This window comes from Zonotrichia leucophrys, chromosome 3, assembly GCF_028769735.1.
Source record: "Zonotrichia leucophrys gambelii isolate GWCS_2022_RI chromosome 3, RI_Zleu_2.0, whole genome shotgun sequence".
Taxonomy (NCBI): Eukaryota; Metazoa; Chordata; class Aves; order Passeriformes; family Passerellidae; genus Zonotrichia; species Zonotrichia leucophrys.
Window position 1 is genome coordinate 54,131,981 of NC_088172.1, and position 15,578 is coordinate 54,147,558.

A 15,578-nucleotide genomic window follows, 5' to 3' on the forward strand; every position below is an offset into this window, starting at 1 on the left:
TCATGTAGAAAAAAATTTCTGTTGCAAATGGACTGGTATACATGAAAACTTTGATGATATCTTTGATACTTATCAATTGTATATGAAACACTTAACATTCCTGTGGGGTTATTTTTCATGAAATACACTCTAAAAGCAAAAATCTGTCAGGCCCTCCTCCTCCAAGAATAAAAGAAAAGAAATCGAAAAAAGAAAAAAAGGAAAACAAAAGATTTTTCCTGCAATAAAACTGTTTTGAGGTTGGAAAGAATGAGTGATGTCTCTCTTTTAGGCTTCTGGGGAAAGTCTTTCCAATGTTGGAATTTCCAGGCTAGAAGAAGGAATTAATATTTTCAGCCTCAGTCCAGTCTAGGGATTCTGCATCTGCCCTTAGAGCTGCATGTACCAAATCTAAATGTCCACCAGGCCAGGAAGCCATCAGGGTACTTCAGTGCACAATGCTAGTCAAGGCCTAAATGCATTTCTGAACACATTTTATATAGATCCAACTGAATTTTGCTTTAGAAAATAGTACTTCATGTCCAGCACACACAGAAATTTTAGTCCAATTATTTTAATGATTTCTTTCTCAGAAGACTGTGTAATAAAGGTGCAACTCAGACTGAGAGTCTGCCTTTGCAGACTGGCTGTTTACTGGGGTCAAAGCACTCTGCACAAATACTGGAAAACCTGGTGCTAATTAAAGCCAGATTCCCTCATAATGAATCAATATCCAAGTGTGCAACAGGCTGCTGGCAAAATATAGGAGCTTCTGTTAGTTCCCAAACAACACAGACAACAGACCTTGCTCCCCCACTCCTCAGCAGTTTCTTTGGCAGATCAATGCAGAGCCCACAAGCCCTGACCAAAGTACATCAGAATCAATACAGCAGGGAGATCCAATTTCACCAGCATGACTGATAATGCCAAGCTTGCAGCATTACCCTGATTGAGGGAAGAGCAATGGCTGATAATAACATTTTGTGTTGTTTAAATAGACATCTTATGGATTTAAAAAAAAAAAAGGGGGGGGGGGAGAAAGGACCATGAGGAAATTTAAAATGCTGACACACCATCCCCATCCCACCCCACTCCAGCTTTGTGCCTTTAAAGACACTTAAGGCACTGAAACTAATGACGACCCTGCTGTGACTTCCTCTGGGAAGGAGGAGCAGAAACCAGGCAAAGCCAGCTCAGGGCAACCTGCTGCTGCTCACTCCCTACATTACATACAAGGCTGTATTTCAGATCCTGGCTGCGGGCAGGTGCCTGAGCCAGGCAATAGCCCGGCGCAGAGAGGCAGGTGCTGCAGGATGGCAGGTTCCGGAGAGAGGCAGGTTTAGCAGCTCAGCAGGTTCTGCAGCTCAGCATCACAACCGCTCCATCTAGTGTAGCAGCCCCGCACAGCAGCACCCTCTGACACAGAAGCTCTCCCCAGCAGCCCCTGGCAGGGCAGGAGAAGGCGCCTAACCAGGCTGATGGGAGACACACACGCTGGGAGGCACCGCAAATGGGTCTGAAGGCAGAGGGAGGATTTAGGAGCACACGGTGTGATGCTTTCAGTGTGTGGCTGGGCTCAGGGGAAGCTCTTTGGGTGGTGACAAGGCAAGATGCTGCAGTAATTACATTAAGGGTGCCCTTAACCCTATCAAAAATGACTAGAATAAGGAGGATGTAACAAAATAGGAGGCATAAGGGGGTTAAATCTACCTTATTGCTGGGCAATATATTCTGTTTTGACCATATATTGATGAACATAAGCATAGTCACAAAATCCAAAAGCTTGGCTTTTCCAAATTTTTCCCATTTCCCTCCCCCGAAGGAAGGTCACTGAAGCTGTTGGGCGTTGTAGGGCAGGAAATAGCACAAACAATACCAGAAGAAAGCTCCATTATTTACATCTTCATTACACAGGGAAAAAATGAAAAACATTGCTTACATAAGGGATGCTTTCTTCAGGCAATTACTATAACACAAACAAATTGTTTAAAGCCACCAACCTCTTCATTTGCTGCTGTCTGTCAATATTTTCAGACTCCTCCACAGACCTGTTGGAAAATCTCAGTCCATGGACTATTCTCATATCTATAGCAGGGCAGCTCTGGAGCTGGTAAGGGTCCAGCACATCATCTCTGCTGACCACCACAGGCAGATGGACTCCTTCAGATGGAGAGCATCCCTACTTTTCCCACACTTGGTGGACATCATAATACAAAAGACCTGGAGAATAAAGATTTTCCACTGAACAGCAATCAGAGATGCTGAGCCAAAAGGTCATTTGTTGGAGATAAAGTGAAAGAAGCAGAGCAGAATCAATGGATTTTTCTAGACAAAGAAATCATTTGCTCTGTTTGTGGACATCAGGGCAGATTAACATAAAAAGGTGTCAACATTTTCAGTGAAGCATTTTCTTCTCTTTCTGATGAGGATCTTTTATATGTTAAACTATTTCAAATTTTCTTTGCTATACGAGTCAGTACTTTTTCATCTTGATTTCTCCTGGCCCTTCCTACTCCTCTTGGTACAATAATAAAAGGCCTAGCTGTGTGGGGGGAGATAATACTGCTCACACCAGAGAAGAAGAGCTAGTACACTCCTCTCTCCCACTCACATGCAGCAGAGGAAGTGAGTCACAGATAATCATGGACAGTCCCATCCTCTTTCTGTCCTTACCTGAGTAACAAGGAACCAAAGCAGGGCTCTCCTCCCATGAGGAGATCCTCTTCTCTGAAGGCTGGCTGCCTGCAGACTCCCACATCACCAAGGGACCTTCACAGGGCTTTCACAGCATGAAGGTAGAAGCTGCTGTGTATTTTTATCTACCGTGGAATTGCTCTAGATGCTTTGTACTTGCTCTTTGTCTAATTTCCTTTGGAAAACAATCTCACATTTATTTTGATCCTTATTGACCCTGGCCAATAACAAAACCTGTTAATGCATCTCATCCCTGTTAATGCATCTCATCCCTGCTTGCATCAGGATTTTCTTAAGAGGCTGGAACTGAAAAAAGCCAGTCTGCTCCCAAAGGGACTTTTGCCTTTTACAGGACTGTGATATTTAACTTCAGGTCACCTCATCTTTATAAAATGTTGTAAAGAATCCTTCCTGGGATAAAAGCTGCAGCAATCTATTCCATCCTAAACCTTTGCTTTGACCCTTTGGAGTCAACAGCTGCACTGCCAACCACAAGTGCACCAATATCATGAATCAAGCCTCCAGGAACATGGAGATGCAGTAGAAAGCATATTATAACTTCTCTTGGAATAAAAAAAAGCAGTCATTTTTCTGTCTCTTTCTGCAAACCTCTGAATGCCCAAGTATGGGAGAATTTTGTTTTCAGAAGTTTTCAACACCAAGGAAGTCCAGCAGCCACTGGAGGGGAAAAACCCCACAACTCAGAATGTGACTGTAAGAGCCAAACCAAAACAATGTTAAGCACTGGAAAGCCACAATGAAGTCACAAGGCCAGACCCATGGCAGCAGTCTTCACTGGCAGGGCACTCCTGCCTTTCAAAGGGGCTGCACAGCACCTGGCAGGGAGGCTTGGGTGGGATGCAGTCCCAGTGATGCCTTGGCTGGGCCTCCTTGGCTTAGCCTGGGTGCCATCCTCACTGAAGGGTGCTTGGTCGGCTGGAATTGCTGCATCTCCTGCTCTCAAAGCCAACGCATTTGCTGAGAGATCAAAAAGCCTGTATTATCTACTCACACTACCTCAAATGTCAGAAATAGGAGGGAAAGATGACAGCATAGACTCAAGAGGGAAAGGAAAGGGGTGCCCAGCCCCTTTTCCTTCCATGGCAATCTCAAAGTGCAGTAACTGAAGCCTGTTGCCCTGTTCAGAGCAAGGGTCCCTGTGGCCAGCCGTCAGCATTTCTCTTGGAGATACTCAATAGCTACTGAGCAGTTCCTTCCTTCCCTGTGGCTGTGTACCTGTATTTTCTAGCAGAGAAAGTAAGGCCCCACCAGCCTGATATTTATGTTTCAGTGGTTTAAAAAATGTCACCTAAATGGACTGCACTGAACTGAAGCTGGGTAGCTATTTTTTCATATATACACACATTATCATACCCAAGAGCTCTTCATTGCCTATGTACAGGACACCCTTGACATGCTCTTCTTCCTCATGTGCTGTGAATTCCCAGCAGGAGAATCTACTGAAATTTTACTGAAAAAATATACAGCTAATAAAAACTGTTCTGCAGTTCTGTGGCAGCATTTATTTCAGTGCCTGCTGTCCACATGACTCAGCCAATGTTCAGTGCTATTATAAAAATTCCAGGGCTCAGAGAAATCCACTTAGGGATGTTACATCCCTCAGACCGGCACAGAGGGGAAGTATTTCATTACAAGACAAACAAGGAATTTTGGTTCCTTGAACCATACCAGCCTTTATCCTACAGGACTCTTCAACATCAGAGTGAATCCCACAGATATCTGGCGTCTACCATATGCTATTGAACTTGGCTTCTGATTTTTCCCTGGTATAATTATTAGAGTGGCCAAATTGCAGGAATCCCAAATTGCTGCAAAAAAGTAACTCTTGCAACTCTTCTTCTATAGATTAAGTTCACATTAACAAATGGAGTTAGGACTACTGCCAAGTGCACATATTTTGATAGCTGTTATTGACATGTAAAATTATTAGAATCAGAAAACATTTGAATTTTTTTTTTTAAAAATCCAGTTCTTCTTATAAATGTGCATAATTTGAAGCATCTAATTCTGAGTCTGAGAGAGATGCATATTGCCATTTGCAGACTTCCTTCTGGATTTTTTCCCCTCTCTCCTTTTATTATGATAATCAATATTTATATGAAAACATTTTGTGTCAAATATCGCTTCATACAAGATATGCATGAAGTTTAGTTTTCTGGGATTTATTTTCTCTGTGGGGCATATATAACTGAGACAAGTTCATTGAAGGACAACTATGGAGTTCTAATAAATATTAGAATTGACTTCATTAATTAGTCCCTGAATTAAAATCTTTTTGATATCTTTAAAGAAGGTGATTGTCTCAGAAAGCAGACTAAGCTTGTTTATTTAAAGTACTTCTCACTGTCAAAATTGTCTAGAATTGTCTAGAATTCATCTAAATATTCTAAATATTCACCCAAAATCATCTGAATATATATTTATCTTAAGCTTAGGATAAAACTGTGTGTAACAGAATTCCTCATCCAAATACTAAGGGTGGATTTGGCTTTGTCATTTCATTTTGCTTATCTAATTGTCAGCTATTTATTTGCTGCTTAGGAGAACTCCTTTCTTTCTCTTTCACTTCTGTCTGCTTTTAAAGGAGGCAGAGAGGACACTGTGTCACTGAGGGTGGGTCATGGATGTGGCTCTTCCATCCACTATCAAAGCAAGTTCCATCTTTATTTCCTTTGCCCCGTGAGTCTGGCAGATGGATGGTTTGTATACTCAGTCCTCTGTCCCTCTGCTGCCATTCCTGACTTGGCCTAAACACAGCAATAAAATAACCAAACCAAAAAAACCAAACAAAACATTCACAACTGCAAAAGGCCCTGCTCATTGTTGCCGTAAAAAGTTTATTTTCACATACTTTTTAGTATGTTTCCATCTCTGGTTTCAAGTGCTTCAGAACTTAAGGGAGAGCAACTTTCATTGTTCCTCCTGGGAGGCCATTTCCCAGCCCAATAAATCTCACTCCCAAGAAATTTCACACATCCCCTCCTGTGCTTACAGCACTTTTCCAATCTTGGCCTATCATGAGCAGAACAAATATCTTTTTCCCCACAGAGTTTATATAATAACACAATAAAGTTGCAAAAGCTGTGCACTCCCCTGAGTTACTTCCACTCACCAGAAATTTATGGGATAGCAACTTCTGTGTTGCCAGCAAGACATAATTTAAAATTTCAATAAATTACAAATTTCTACTGAAATGCAAAGCCATCCAAAACAGACAATATTATTACAAACCTCACAGAAGACGTAGGAAAAGAAGTATGGAAAATCTTTAAACTGCTGACACCAAGGTAAAGTCTGATGGGCTTCTCTCCCCCTGTATTCAGCAGACTGGTTACAGATATCTTGCCAGCACTCACTCTGTCTGTGATGTTTTCTTTCTCTTATTGAAAGATCAGCAACTGAGTTATTTTAGAAATTATAAAAAGAAGTTCTTTGGTTACATTTACTTAACCCAGCTTGAATTAAAAGTGATTTCAAAGCCTTAGCTGATGTTAGGCAATTACCTTGCCATCTTCCCTCACCCAAGGATAGGCAAACCTGTGGAGCTGCCTGGCACTGCCTCCATGGCAAGCACTGAGTGAAGGGCAAAAAAAAAAAAAGAAAAAAAATCCCTATGGAAACTTCAAGGAGGAAAACTTTCTTCCAGGGTCTGGTGATCATCAGGACAGCTATTTGATAGAGAGCCAAAAAAGGGGCAGGCAGCACATCCGAAGTCCTGAAGCTGAAAGGAAGTGTAGCCCCTGTAGCTGAAAGGAAGTCATTCACTCTGCTCATTCCCTGCAGGCCTGGCAAGGGCTGCACTGCAAGGGTGTAGCTTTCGCAGCTGCTTTCAGGTAGACCACTAAATGCAAGAGTGTGTACAGTGCTCTCATTTACCATGTGGCCAGTGATAAACATCTGCACCACAGAGAGGCTTGAGGCGTGAGAGCTGAAATCGCCTACAGAATTGCACACACATTCGCCAGTATGCTTCAGGAAGATCCCATTAGACAAATCCCAAGATGACCAGCTAAATATGAGAAAGCTCTGAAAATTACTGCATCAATTTTTTGGAAATCTTTTTCCAAAATGATTTTTGCTATTTGTAGATCAAAAGCTGTTGTTTATCTCAACTTCCAAAGAAAGGCAAAATTCATAGCAGATTTGTCTCTAAATACTTAAACAGCTGGGTGGCAGACTTTGCTTTTTATTTGCTATTCACTAAAATAAACATGATGTGAAATTTGCCACTCAGTTTTGTTTGCAGGAAGACATAACAGGAAGGCACCATGTTTTTTTAAAAAATGTTAAGGGCTCAAAAGTCAGACAGCTGGAAGAAAGATGCCATGCCCCTGGGGAGGTGTAATTCTCTCTCTTGGCTCACTCCTGAGGAAATAGATTTGAGAGTCTACTCAGAAACACAGGCAGAGGCACCTATAAACCTAAGTAACAAAGGGAGCTCTGCCATGCCTCATCCTTGGAACTGGAGCAGTTCTTATCCTGGTTTGGGATGCCCACTAGTCCCTGATCAATTACTGTGGCTCTGGCTGTGTAAGCAAAATAACATATTTCAAATCCAACTCTTCTGATCTTGCCAAAACTGCTTTAAATCAGAATAAAAATCAGAATTACGTCTTGCAGACTCTGCCTTTTTGTGCTGCACCTTGATATCACTAATCTTTTTTCAGATAAAAAGTCACAGTTTCATGGGTGGTTTAAACCACTAACATTTACTGGCAGCCCTGACACTGGGCAAGAGAGGACATAAATTAAAAAGTGGCAAGCAGAAGACTGCTAATTATCCTTTCACTCATAAAGTTTAAATATAGCTGCCTGTGTTTGAACACAAAGAAGGCCTGCAATTAGGGCACATTCAATTGCAAATGAACCACAACCCCTCTTTACTGTGCCTGTAGAGGATGCAAAACAATACCTCAATACCAATTCTACTTAGTGGCTGTAATTTTCTTCAGTAATGTGTGTATTAGTCACAGACATATGTTAAAACCTGTGATTCTACCCCCAAAAACAAGAAAAGTAAACACACATGCTCTGGAGGGAGAGCTTTGCTCAACATGTTCTTTACAGTCTGGTTCTCTGATATATTCAACATCCTTATTCTGTCAAGAAGGCATTTGCTCCTTTTGATATCCAACAATTTGTAAATGAATCTGGCAGTGGTTACCCTTGCCTTGGAAGGGTGTGCATTTTATGGACAGGACCCCTCAGGATAGTCACATTTCTGTGGTGGGGAAATTCTGGCACTTCTCTGCTGCTTCAATTCCTCTTCCTGATCCCCAAACTAGAAGAAAAAAAACCTACACCAAAAATCTGTATGATGAAAAGCTATAGAAACCTCAGTTAATTTTTTGAAGTGACAATTTACTATTTTCAAAATTTTTTGTCAGATATTTCTCCTGAAAATTAAGAAACATGCCTGAAATCAGGATCTACAGAAAAAAAGGAAAAGTTGATTTTCACAAAACTCTTATGAGGAAAAAACTGTATTCAAAGAAACTTAACTTAGTAACTTTAAATAAAGTAAGGATGATGCCAGAGTCCCTGTTTCCTGATCCTTGCCATTGTGCCAAGCTTTATCTTGGAAAGGCTCTGAAGCACTTCTCCTTCATTCCTAATACGCAGCAACCCTTTCTTTTAAAATTTTAGGAGATCTTTTACCCTTTCCCAATGAATTCTTAACACTGAGGGAATCTTTGCTTGGACTGTACAAATTCTCCTCTGTCTCTCTGTGACAGACAGAAAATAAACTTACTGTTTATTTACTTGATGTTATTAATTGCAGGTGATTGCATTATTATTTTATAAACTTAATGTCATTAATTGGAGGTTCCTAGTCCCTTCACATCTCAGTGCATTATACTCAGATGGGCAGGATACAGCAACCTCACATGTACCTATCCAGACCTCGACAGAGGATCACCCAAAGTGATGTTTAGGCTATCAACACAATATAAATGACATTAACTGGAAGCTATGGAGAAGGCAGAAAAGAAGTTAGTAGGAAAGAGGGGAGTGAAAGGGCAGAAGATGAAAGCAAGAATGAGTTGAAAGGAGGAAAGATGAAAGAAAGAAAGGAAGAAAGACTCTTACTTCTAGTACAGTTTGGATAGGAACAACCTCGTAAAGGTGCCAAAACAGAGCTGCTGACTGATGAATCCATCTAGGGGGAAATAGTGTGTGGTGCTGTGCAACTGGGCAAATTCCCCAAGTGGGAGCCACCACAATTTGTGTGTGAGACCGAAGCCATGCCTGAAGTTAAAGGGAAACAAAAAGCAACTGCTTTTAATGGGAGTCCACTCTCCCTAAACAAATTTTCTTCTGGGTACTGTAAATTGTGCAAACGTTAGAAAATGTGGGCCAAGCTACAATGCACATATTTAATTCAAAATAACTGTTAAATGCTACATTGTCTGAATAATATTGTAAAAATATTATAATTATTTTGAAAAGATTTTTTTAAAATATTTTATCTCGTGTGAAGTGTCACCACGCTGCCATCTGTGGTTGAATGCTTCCTCTTCCACTCTTCCACATTTCCCTCCCAGCCCTGCTCTGTTAGGTCCTGTATTTCTCTGAATAGAGCCTGGCGTGAGAAATGTGAAGGGCAGGATGTGTCAGAAACATGTATGAAATGTGAGAGAAATGGGAAAGGGTAGAAAAGTGTCTCATCAGCAAAGGATGCAGAGGTTTAAGCTGCTCTTCAGCTCCTCTGTGGAGTGCTCCCTACATCTGAGAGCGCGGCCGACTTGCGAAGCATGGCGGCTTGGCAGCTTCAGGCTGAATTCTGAGCCCATTATACTAAATCCTTCATACTGATAAAATTTACTAATATTTCACTGTTTCAAAACTCAAAAATTGTGACAACATCTAAGACACAAACAGAATTTGTACAACACACCATCTTAGAAGTCCAGTTCTGCATCAAAACCTCGCAATGGGAACAAGTTTTCTCAGCTCACCACCAAGGGAAGTGCCTACAAACTCTGCTTGCATTTCAGGAAGATCACAGTGCTTTCCACATGAATGGAGAGCAAGGGTACCTCTTGTTGTGGTGGGGTTTAAGACTGACAATTTCAAAGATAAGGTGAGAAGTGAATGAACTCAGAACACTGAAGTCAGAACTTTCTATTTTCTTCTGGATATTTTTCCTTTTGTGCACTCGGTTTGTACCTGAGAAAAAGCAATTTCTGCATTTGTTAAAAGTAGCAACATGCTAGGTAAAATCCTAGGAGAAAAGGAAGAAAAATAAAAGATTATCGCTAAAAAGATGTTTGCTTTATGATAAAGCATATTCAATGAGAGTTTGTGAAAATTCAGAAACACAACTAGTATTGGTGTTATTGAAAGCTGAACTCTTGCAGGATTTCTGGCACTGGAAAGATTCTGATTTCAAAAAGCCTAAATAAATTTTAAAAATGTAAATTCTTCATGAACCTTTAAAAAATCTGCTAATTCTCCCCAGTTTTTTGACCTTAAGTTGTGCATGCTTTTTCTGGAAACAATGGCAAAAAGAGAAGGATGAGCAGGAGTGGGGTGGGAAAGAAAGATAAACTATTTATGCTAATGATGGATTTGGCTAATTAAACATTTAGGTTTTAAAACCAAAACAAAAGCTTTTTTAGAACAAGTTGCTTACATTCAGTAAGAGAAGAACAATTTTTCTTCAGCCATTCTTTGAATCCCTTCTTCAGCCCTCATACTTGACATGTGGTCTGATATTAAGTGGTTACTTGCTAGGAGCCACAGAGCAGCAGGAAGTGCTAAATGCCAAAAGGCCTTGAGAAACTAAAATAATCAGCAGCAAACCACTAAGCAGATCTCACCATCAGCTGCTGGTCTAGCTGCTGCAAAACATGCATTAAATACTATCCTGCAGTTGTTTGGAGCTAAATTTCTACTTAGCCAACCATGAAGATTCTCATCACATGTAATTTCTTTTTTTTTTTAAGCCTGAACCCAAGTCTGAATATATTATTATAAAGCTCAGAAACTATGCCATGTGTAAATGACATGTGGAACACATGGTTTATATTTGTAAACCATGGTATTCCCAGGGTCTCCCCTTTCATGCTTAATCAGACTGGGCTAATTACAAGAACCTACTCCAGTTATGCTGCAAGAGTTGGTGGGGAATAATGTCTTTTAGTCCCGTATAAAACAATCATGGTCTTATTTTGTGTATTTTTTGGTATAAACTCACATTAGAAATGGCTGACTATATTCTGACACATGCTTCTTCTTTATATGCCCATCTAATTTATAAACGGAATTGTTTTTCAGGCAGACTTGAACTTTGTCAATGTATGCAGTACAAATGATTCCTAAACTTTTCCTCAGCATCATTCTGAAACTACAAGTTACATGTAAGGTTGACCTGGATGGGATGTAACATTACCACATGATGGCCTAAATAGATTATTACAAAGTAGCTGCTTCAGTTCTATAAGCATAAGGCAAATTTCATTTGGTTATGCTTGTTGCCTCTTCCTGATAGTTTGAATTTTAAAATTGATGCAAAAATATTAATGTGAACTTAGGACAGGATACACTAACTCTTGGTAATGACCTCGTCATGCTGAGTTGAGTTTCTAAATCGCCCCAAATTATTATTTGTCTTAACTTGTACTATTGATTTCTGCCAAAAATTGTCTGCCTTGGGCTTCTTGCAAAATTCTGTACCTAAATTTATGTAGTAAACAAGCCTTGCTTAATATGATGGAGAATCATGTTTTCCCATAACTCCCATATTTGCATAAAATGTATCAAAATCAGCTGCTTTATTTATCGTGTTCTCCCACAGCATGAATATTCTCCCTCATCAACACCATCTTAGGACTGAAAAACAACGTTTTCCTAGCTCCCAGACAGTTTGGTAGGGCTCTTTGTGACTGGAATCTGTAGTTTTTTGGGGGAATACAAGTGCAAAAGGAAATACAGACACACGTTAACAGCTACCTATCTACCCACCCAAAATTTCCCTTTTCCCCTAGATTCCACCCTCCCAATGTCTAGAGTGTATTCTGGGTTTCACCCTTTCTAGATTCTCAAATATCTCCAGCTGTCAAAAATGTGTCCTCTGCATCAACCAGGGAGTTTTTTCAATAAAAAGAGAATCTGACATTTGTTAAGTTTGCAAAGTGGGTTACTCTAGTTATGAAAAGCATAAGTCCAAAAATCATAAATTTTCTTCTCATACAACATCAACCACTTTGATGCTCTGATCACTACAAGAAAGCTTCCCCAGTTCTTCACTTAGCTGGGGGATTTTAAGTAATCTTTTCACCCACCCTACTTTGGAGTCAGCAGCAGATGGCATCATAGATGTCACTCATAATTTTGAGTAAATTAACCCACAAAAATAGCCAAAGTCATCCTGGGATGTACAGGTTTTGAGACAGGACTGCCATTTGCACTCCGGCTTTCATTTTCCTCTTCTACCCAACATCTGGGCTAAGGCCTGAGGTACTGATGAATTGCTGTCTGAATTCTTAGGTAGGTTTTTTTTTGTCTGTCGTCAGAAGGGCTCAAAGAACTCATGAAAGAAATGGAAAGGTGCGTGAGTAGCTCACCCCTCCATCTGAAAGGTGCATTTCTCACTAATGGAACAAATTATCTGAAGCTTCTTGCTGCCAAAGAGCGAGACCTCAAGAGGAACTGCAACATTTCGAGAGCATCAATCCCAGAGCAGAGAGATGGGTGGTTTTCTGACTTCTGATCTGAGCAGCAAGGTTCCCTTTTCACCAAGACGTACCTCACCACAGACCTCACCGCCTTCGGAACAAAGTGCAAGGCTGTACAACAAAACCCACAACACTGAAAGGAGAGCGAACTGGAAACTGCACGGACATGCAGATCAGCGCAGATAAAGAGCAGGCACCATGGCAGCCTGAGGTCTGTCAGGTGCTCAGGGCTGTCACAAAGAGAACCACTGCCACTGCCCTGCCATCGGATGTGATGTGAAACAGCACCTCTTCCACCCTGCAACCCAGGACCTACAGCTCGTGCTGACAGCTGCCTTCAGCCTCACAAACACGAAATCTAGGTTTTGGATGAGTGCTGGGAAAGTGTTTGAACAGGGTCTTTTTTTTCCAATTGCAGTTCTGTCCCCATCTGTGTTGGACATACTAAGAAACTTGACTAAATTGATCCACCTTTAAGGTGGGTTTAAATCTAGTCACTAAATATGGAAGACTGCTTAAAGGTATGTAATTCAAGCAGCTTTCTGCAAGTGGCTCTGGTGTTGGCCTGAAATTTTAGAAGAGTATGTTTTGCTTTACTCATCTCTTTCAGATGCTCTGACGAACCAGCCAGCTGTCAGCTGGGGCAAACCACAATGTTGAAGTGATGCACAAGCTATGCCTGCCACAGAGGTTTTGAACTTTGCTAACACTACACTTTTCCAGGGTCTAAATCAAAATTCTAGATCATGCCACCCATACTCATGATGAGTATCACTTTACTCCTCCCAGGAGCTTAGCACAAATAAAAAGGCCTGACAAAACAGTGGATAGAGGTGATAGCCCAGAAAGAGAAATTAAATCATCTTCTACCACTAGCACTAAAAGAAAGGTCAGCTTGAAGAAGAAAATCCTGAAAATATATTGTCCTCACATACTGGATAGCAGCTAATGAAGTGAGATGCTGTGAAGTGATACCAGGAAGTTGCTTCTGTCGGTGTGTAGGAGCAGCAGAAGGAGGAGTGGGGCTAAGAGAGCACAGAGAGCATAAACATGGGGACCACCAGACCAGCCTCACTGCACTATCAAGATACATACAGTACTGACCTAGAATAACAAACAGATGCATTTCATGGACCACTGCCAAAGCTGCTTTATAAAAAGACATTGTATTTCCCCTAGCTAGAAGGGTCTCTAAAAATACTGCCTTTTAATAGGTCCTGCATGAAGAATGGTGGATCAGAAAGTGGTAAAATAAATGAGTGTGAACCTCTACAGGGATACCAACCCATCACTGGAAGAGTGTGAGGAGACAACATCTTCTCAGCACAATTTATGTCAGGTTCTAGAAAATGGAAACAAGCATGCAACAGAAGCTGCCAACAGTTGCAAGTGACTCAGACTCGGAACAGGCATAAAGTAAACATTTTGCAGGTTATTTAAAATGCAAATTGTTCTTCTATACACGCAGCTGTTGGAGCACAGGTAACATCGGATGTAAATGAGTCACCTACTTTAATCAAATGATATGGCTAGAAAAAAAGGTAGAAGCAAAAACAATGACTCATATTGTTTCTTCACTTTTCTGCCCCCATTCAAGTTGTTCTCCAGGTTAGTAGGGGAATGAAAAAGCAGGTTATTTTAATGGCATCTCAGTATAAAGCCAATTCTCTAACCACCATATTAAACATTAAACAACTTTGCATCTTTAATGCATACTTTACTTTTTGAAGACAGAATCAACAGTTGTGTGGCCATATGTAAGTGTTTTTGTTGTGTCCAATGAGCAACTAACTGCAAGCAGGAAGCAGCAAGGGAGAAATTATACAATTTAAAAAATATGACCAAAAAAACCTGAAAGCAAAGAAAGCAACACTTGTTTCCTATTGGCAGGAAGCACGTCCTCAAAATTAAAATAAAAAATCAAGTCAGGAAATGAGGATGCTAAAACATCATGTGTAAGAAACTACAAATAACAACACATCTTTGAAAACACTGTCATTTAACCTCCACTAGATTTGCCAGTCTCTCATAATGACACCTCAGCTCGTTGTCACGTGTCTTAGTACTTCAGCCACCAACCAACAGAGTCTACATTGATATGGTCTCAATCTTGTCAGTCTCTGTGGGGATCCCTCTGTGGGGATCCCTCTGGATCCAGGGTGCACACATCCAGTCACAGGGCATTGCTCATGCAGCACTCTCCAGGTGGTGCTGAAATACCTGAAAGTAGTCCTTTTTGAAGAACTAGAACCTCCTCCCTCCTCCCTGTCCCAAATGTCCTTCACCATAAATTTTAAGCAGGCACAGAAAAAGGTAAAACAGAAAATTATACAGAAAATGGCAGCCTCTGGCCCCATAAGCTGAATCTACTTGCTCCTATGTGACTAAGCAAGTTTTCATTCCCTCTCTCCTCATCAGGAGGAGGGAATGTGTGCACTTGATCTTCCCCAAGCAAATGTTCTGCTTCATCTTAAGATTCCCTGAGGAACAAACATCAGAGAACATTGTGGTCCATTTCAGGCCCAACCATGCGCTGCACTGCCCTGTGCTGCAGCAGAGGAGGTCCCTCAGTGCACTCTGGAGCTTCCCTGATGGTGTTTCACGGGTACCTCTGTGCAGCAGTGTGTGAGTGCATCCAAAATACCAACATCACCAGCCTGTGTGTGCCTACAGATTTTTCTAGTCAACAGAGCAGGGCTGATTTGCAACTGGGCAAGCACACATTTTCAAAATGTGCTCAGCCCTACAGAGACCAGAATTTCATTTTCCTTAGTGCCCTACCTCAGGAAACAGACAGAGTAAAGCACAGCCCAACCACTTTGGCAGCTTTCAAGTCTCTGCACTGTACACTAGGACCCTCACTTCCTCTCGTTTTATACAGTGAATCTTCTCCAAATCCTGCAGGAAGCCTACTCTGTCCCAAAGGGCCAGCTTCCACCCCCAGTCATCCTGTGTGCACTAGCAGGGATTGACTCCTGAAGGAAGATGGTGGGATTCTGACTTACACGGTGGCTTTTCTCACCTATTAAAATCCCAAAGCAGATACAAGGGCACCAGGTAAAATCCTGACATGCAGTTGAAGTGTAATGTGTGAAGCAGCAAGATGAGGGGCTTTGATGTCCTGGCAATACACCCTGAAGCTTTCATGAGACTTTTCTGCAGTCAGAGATGCTTTGGCAAACGGATGTGCAGCCACGATGCTAC

The 15,578-nt window shown here is 41.2% G+C and overlaps 1 protein-coding gene across 2 annotated transcripts in view; it reads right to left on the reverse strand.

Moving 5' to 3' along the window:
• The window catches only part of PHACTR2 (phosphatase and actin regulator 2), a 131,510-nt gene that overhangs the window by 115,520 nt on the left and 412 nt on the right, over nt 1-15,578 (reverse strand). The gene's annotated exons all lie outside the window — the stretch shown is intronic.